Here is a 7,206-nt window from a genome sequence, read left to right on the forward strand (position 1 = left end):
ATAAAACAATGCCAATAGTATCAACTATAGAGTTATTTTCCATTCCCTCGACTTCACTTATTGATATAAAATTGAAGTGTCGTTTAGGTATAGAGCTATCCTCCTTGAAACACACAATTGAACAATTATGGAATTACTTTGCAATAAAATTTCCCAATCATTCTTTAAATGGTTCAAATTTTTTTGTGCAGGTTTGAGGCTCCCTTTTGAGATTGTAAACACTCTCACAATATCTATGCAATCATATAATTTATCTACTATAGCATTAAAACTTGTTACTCTTATTTCACCACCATCAGAATGAACCAATTCAAAACTAAAAACTTTTTCATCTCCTTTAGCGTTGTTGAAATGACAAAGTTGATCCTTTGTAGAAACTGATAACTCAAAGATGAACGAATAGTACCAAACGGGTATTGAGAGGGGGGGGGGTCAATCAGTACAGACAAAAACACACTCTTAGACCAGTTTGTCAGCAGACACTGTGCATTGATAGACAAATAGTAACACCGGTCCTAAAATAGAGTTCAACTGACAAAACCCAAAATAACTGAGACAAGCATAAACCGGTTGACACTTATCTTCTCATATAATCTAACACTTCATTTCCATTTCACCCTAATGCATGAATAGGTAATCTACCATCAAAGATATACATATAAGCAACTAGATCAACATGATTCACCGCTTGACAGAAAACAACATAGCATCACATGAAGAAGACATCACACATGACACACATATTTTTCATGTGGAAACCCAACTGGGAAAAACCACGATGGGGATGAATACCCACAAGATTATTTTTGAACTCTTTAGAAGTCCGCTCTGTTAGGAGCCTTGTCTGGTTAAAGACTGATACAATAGGTTCTATTAGGAACCGATCTTGTTAGGGATCACCCAGTTAAGGGATGGCTATAATACCTGGTTAAGGGTTAAACCCTGTTAAAGGTTACCTTGTTAGAGGATTTCAAGAACTCAATGGTTTTGAGTCACCCTATTAAAGGATTTACAGCAAGTCGGTTAAGGCTACCCTGTTAAGGGATTTTCCAACTATTGAGGTGGTTAGAGATCAACAGGTATTATAATGATCTGGTAACAACACTCAATGCCAATGCAGATCTGCTTAAGCTCCTCTTCACCTTTTGCACTTACACTCTGCAGGTATCACTTCTCTCCTCTAGTCTGGCAAGAATCACGTATCTCTTCTCTTGGATACACACACAACTTTTGCCAACAACCTCAAAAAGAGACACAACATCGACCTTATAGGAAAATAGATAGGTCGGTAGCATAAACCCTAAACCCTAAACCTGTTAGGTTAAGGAATTCAAACGGTTCAATCCTGACCGTTGAGCGCACTGCATTAAATGCAACAGTCTTGATCCATTCTCAAGACATTCTCCATCGTCCATTTTCCACCGATTTCATGGCGGCTGATAACCCATCACACGTTATCACCGTTTATAGACTTCGCACATTCCCAAGGTAGATAGGAACAATCTCCTTCATGCAAGATCCTTCACGCGCACAAGGCTAACGTGGCAACATGATCTATTCTTCATTACAATGCTAAATAATCACACAAAGTCATCGGTTGAGCCACACAGGCTTGAAGCACTTCAACTGGAAACCCTAAAGTTGAGACTACCAACCGGTAGTCATACAACACTTCCATGTGCTGGTTCCCATAACCATATGCCGGTTCACTTTGAACAAACACACCGCTTCACTTTGGCACAAATGCCGGTTCACAGTGTTATACCGGTTCTCTTCTCTTCATCATGTTGACATCAATGACAACACACAATGTCATTATGTCCTCATACTAGTTCACATAGTGCCAACAGAAACTCTAGCCTTTATTATATGCTTGCTCCAATAAGGATTTAGTGTTGTGATAGGAATGATTTTGGTAGGATTTATGCGTATGTCATCATTATGTAGACAAAATGTTAGTCAATATAGTAGTAGTAAAGAACACATACAACCATTAAAAAAGGTAAAATAAGTATTAAAGCTTCGACAATATAATGTTACTAAAATGGTATGGTTAATTTTGATTATATGAATAAAATTATTATTTTAATATATTAATATATAATATTGTTATTATCAATACTTAGAGTTGGATAGTTTAAACTCTTATAATCCAAATAGTTGTTGTAGACACCTATTTTTGTCCACTTAATTAAATGAATTTTATATTTGTTTAATTATCCTTCATCTAACTATTAATTAAATTCACATTTAATTAGTCCTTTCCCCCTTTTCAACTGTTGATTAAATTAATATTTAATTAACTCACACCAACCCCCTTCTACTAATTAAATAAATAAATCATATTTGTTTAATTAAATCCCCCTCCCACATTTAATTAAATCCTAATTTATCATTTAAATAAATTAATATTTATTTAAAATCCTAAAATCCATCCCACTTGCACTTTCTAGAATATGCAAGTTGCATACTTAACCTTCTCCTGATTTCTTCTAAACCCTTCTAAATTAGCCTAAACCCCTTTCTAAACATTTGCACATTCCTAAACTAAGGATTAGGGAGAAGTCACTTCTCAAAAATATCAAAGGCTCTTACAAAACATTAAAAGCCTTCTCCCTTCAACAAGTTAACCCCCAAAGTCTTCTTAAGCCTTAAAGGCTTTAATCCAACTAACCCACCTTTGACCCTTGGTTAGAGAATTTTCCTCTAACTCAACAATACATTTAACCCTCAAGTCTCTTCAAGTATTTAATGCTCTGACTAAGGTTATCCTTTAACCCTTACACATTCATTTACCACTTGGATAAAAGTTTTATCCATTAACCCAATCTTAACCAAACCCCCTAGATAACCCTAATGTCTCTTAAGGCATTAAATTTCTCTTCCCTCTCCTTGCAAGCCTTCTCATGCTTCCACTTGTCACCATGACATCGGTGGAAGTTGCAAACATGGATTGAGGATCAAGCCCTCCTCATGCAATCCTAGCCCAAGTTGCTAAGCTAATACAATCTTAGCCATCCAATTGCCCATTTCTTCTAAAAAATAGGACTCAACCTTTCACTATCAAGGCTACACAAGATCAAGGTTACTTCATTACCAAGCAACAAATTGTGCTACACAAGTCCCTCTCATATACATAAGAATTTTTAGAAGCATTTTACATCATGTCATTAGCATAGCATGTTAGTTTGATTATCATAACTTAGTGTTATCATGGCATAAAATCTTCATTATAGCAAGCATGATTAATCTCATATAGATCTTAGATTGCATATCATATAGATAATTTCATCCTAGCACTCATTCTTTGAGTTGTCATTCTAAGGGTCATATGCTCAATGCTCTGAGAGAAAAATCATGACATGAGGAATCCTTGGAGATAGAGAAACAATGAAACTCTTTTAAAAGGATAGCTTGCTTAACTTGTTTTGTCAATTTAATCCTTTGATATATAATGTTTCATTGTCGTGTCACTAACATTTTGATTGTTTGACAATCAAACTTCTATGCACATAGTTGTTATAACATGCAAGTCACCAAGTTGACATTTGAGTTTGATTTCGTCATAATTAAAGTTGGGAAGTTTAGTAATGGACAAGCTTTTGTTAGAATTATGAGACATAAATAGACATTTCATTATAGCTTTATATTTCCAAGTTATACACGATTACAGAAGCAAACATTGAATACCCATATTCCAAGAGATCAAAGTTGGGTAACAATAATGGTTATTACAAGAGTTTAGTTTATAGATTGATCATTCATGGTGTTAGCAATCAACATTTTGCAGAATTTATTAACACAAATATCCATGTCAAATAGTTTAACATATTTTTAAAATAAAAATATTTTTTGTTGAAAATATTTTTTTTGAAAGGATATTGATAAATAAAATTATATTTATTATTTCTTAATGAAAAAGGCAAAAATTTCTCATGAATTATTATCTCTATGTTTACATAGAAAACAAAGAGGATTTTGTAACTAACTAATTGTAGATCAATAGGAAAGAAAGGAAACGAAATTCACAATTTATGACAAGTCTCACTTTTAGAATGCTTCATATAATGTTTTTCACTAAAACTGAGAGTGAATAAAAAATAATTAGGTAGATAGTTGTCATATGAGTAACAAATCGAGCAAAAGCAAAGGTCAAAATACATTGTTGATATTAAAATCATAGAATTAACAAAGCTTTAATCCCGACTCTCTACCCTAACAAAGATATGTTCTTGACCCTCTGTCCTAAAAAAGCATTTCAATTTTTTTTTTTTAAAAGGTGCAATCATAAAATAGGGAACAAGTTGATTGGAGGATGTGGTTGTTGCTCTCACTTCTCTACCATCTTCCTTGTAACCTAACTAGGTTTTGCTAATATTTTGTGCTATTGTTGGGTTCTAGACTATTTTCAAATTTGTTACAACATTGTTTGATGGCTTCTCTACCATTTTTTACTTTTGTTCATAATGCAAGGGATTGGAACCTTTCAAAAACCTATTTTTTCTCTTAATAAATTTTTTATATAACCACAACAAATAATAAGATAGAAACCAATACATTTATAAACATAATTTCATCAATGGTAATAGGGAATTTTATTTGTGGGTAGTTGATTTGAAAGTGAAGTACTTTAGGTGGACAATGGGGTTTAGGCCACAAGTTCACTTGTAGTAAGGGCTAGAAGCAATAAGATTACTACAAAGCCACTCACAACAAAATGAGAGAGATAGGCTATGCTCCAATTGTCATCTTTGTTTATCAAATCCAACAATAACAAATACTACAACTCAACAATATTACTTGCAACAATGTTAAACTTGGCGGAGGGTATATGGTCACTTGCAACAATGTTAAAGTTGGCGGAGGGTATATGGTCACTTGCAACATGACAATAGGTGGTGAGGGCTATAGTGGTATGTGCAACAATGTTGGAAGGTTGAAAGGTACAAGCCTACAATGGAACTGAGATGAAAATTTCTAGTTGAGACAAAATGCCACAAGGAAATGCACAATTGATGGCAAAGAGTTTGAAACAACAAAGAGGAAATGAGGCACAATTTGTTTGGTAGCAACATTTAACACAGGGTCATTTTGTAGGCCAGAAGTATTGATTTTATGTGGCTAATTTTGTTGCAATTAGACAACTACTTAAACACCCTTGTAGTGATCAGTAGCATTAATTAGTGGGAATCTATTCTCATTAATCAATGATGATAATTTTTTCTTTCATTATAGCAAATATATACATAAACTTTTATAAAAAAGACAAGAGACATGGAAAATGACAACCTCAAATTTGAAGGGAGATTTAGAAATAATATCTACTCTTTGTGGATACTGGTAAAGCATACAAAAATGCCAATGGATAAATAGAAATAAAAAATGTGAAGCCCAATTTAAAAAGAGGGTGATAAGCATCATATCTACATATTGTTAATATAAACGACCAGAGAAAAACATAATAATCAACAATAAACAAAGAAACTTTAATAAAAACATCCCTGCTTCCAAAACTCACAGTATAACTAGATCCATAGAAGATTTTAATTTTGCTAAACTCTTCTCATGAAAAAATTTGAGTGAGTCTTCTCCAACTCAAACCAAAGTAAAACAAATTTGACACAAATTCACTGATTATGCCAAAATTAGAAACATCAATGTGTAATATGAAATCTTCATCCAGAAGTGAATCCTTTAATGAAGTCTTGAAGGGGATCTTCAACCAAAATAAGATACAGTCACCATGCTATGGAAACTCACATGTCTCTTCCCCAACTATAAATTCCTCCTTACTCACCATGCACGTGGAAGACAACTCCCACTTCAAATGGTCCTTTGTAATCTTCATCGCTAGCAAGGTTTCCATGACTTTCTTTTGCTGCAAGGGGAGTCCCATAACGATTGGGGACATTCTCTGCCAAACATTGTAGCATGTCATTTAAGAATATTTGTGCCTCCTTGACACCAGAAGAGATTTTATCAAAGCCATCAGTTTCCTCCTTCGATAGTAAGGTGTCATCCCAATCTCTCATTTCCATACTTGCTCCCATTTCCTCATGGTTTTGCATAAGTAGACACTTAAGAGCTCGATTCTTCTCAGACATTTGGAGTTGTTTTGTCACAGACTTGTGATTGAACTCTCACAAGAGCACCTTGATTTCATTTTGGATCACTCAACTTACTTTCAAATGCATTATAATTGCACCAAGGTACAAAATCATCTTTGGCTTCATCTTCACTAGCAAGGTGATCTTTTGATTCATCTTCCCTTGCAACTTTGTTGTCCCTGGTGTGGGCGGCTATGTCTACTGCCAATAGGGAAACCTCCTTTTCAAACTTGCGTCTATCACACCTTTCACCACATTGCACCACGACCATGACCACCTCTCCATATTTCCTCTACAGATGTCTTGTATTCGAATCCTTAACAAATCTTAACACAACTCTTTCGGTTCCCCAAGACTGCGTTGATGTTTGATGACTATATTTTAGTTTCATGACATCCTTATGCTATTTTCTCTTTGTCAAATTTACACATAGGAAATTGATGATATCAAGCCTTATACAGGCCTCCATGACATCCGATAAGTGAATGAACTCTTTCGCCTCATCTTCCAGCGATTGCACTGTCACCAAGGGCCAAGCTACTGTTGTTGCCAGTGAGAGATTCTCATCACAAGCCTCCCACTCCTCGTGACCCTTCACCTACTCATCCATAACCATTCTACCCTTTTCCTCAATGACAACATCTTCATCGACCTTCTCATCTGAGAATCTAACATGGATCTTTTCCAAATCTACAACTTGTTCTATAATCTTAAGATTGGAAGCCTTGCACTTCTCAAGCTTCTGCCTCATTTTCTTTTCAATACAGTGTAGCGTCCTAAAATTGTGACACTTTCAATTTCGACTGCATTTCGGTCTTCACGATGGCGACGCAATACGCAACCTGAATGGAGACCCCGAAACCTGATTATGACACTAAAAACTGCATTTTTCAAGCACCCTGGCCTGAACCTCCTTGCACCCTGCTGTCCCGGGAGGTGGGACCAGAGCGCCCAGCGCCCTGGTCCGTCAGGACCAGGGCGCCCAGTGCCCTGGTCCCCCAGGACCATGGCGCCCAGCGCCCTGGTCCCTGGGTCCTATTTTGGGCCCGGTCTCCTAAGGGGTCTCGGGTCTTTTTGTTTGCAATTTGGAAATTATCTT

The sequence above is a fragment of the Cryptomeria japonica genome, chromosome 1, assembly GCF_030272615.1.
Source record: "Cryptomeria japonica chromosome 1, Sugi_1.0, whole genome shotgun sequence".
NCBI lineage: Eukaryota > Viridiplantae > Streptophyta > Pinopsida > Cupressales > Cupressaceae > Cryptomeria > Cryptomeria japonica.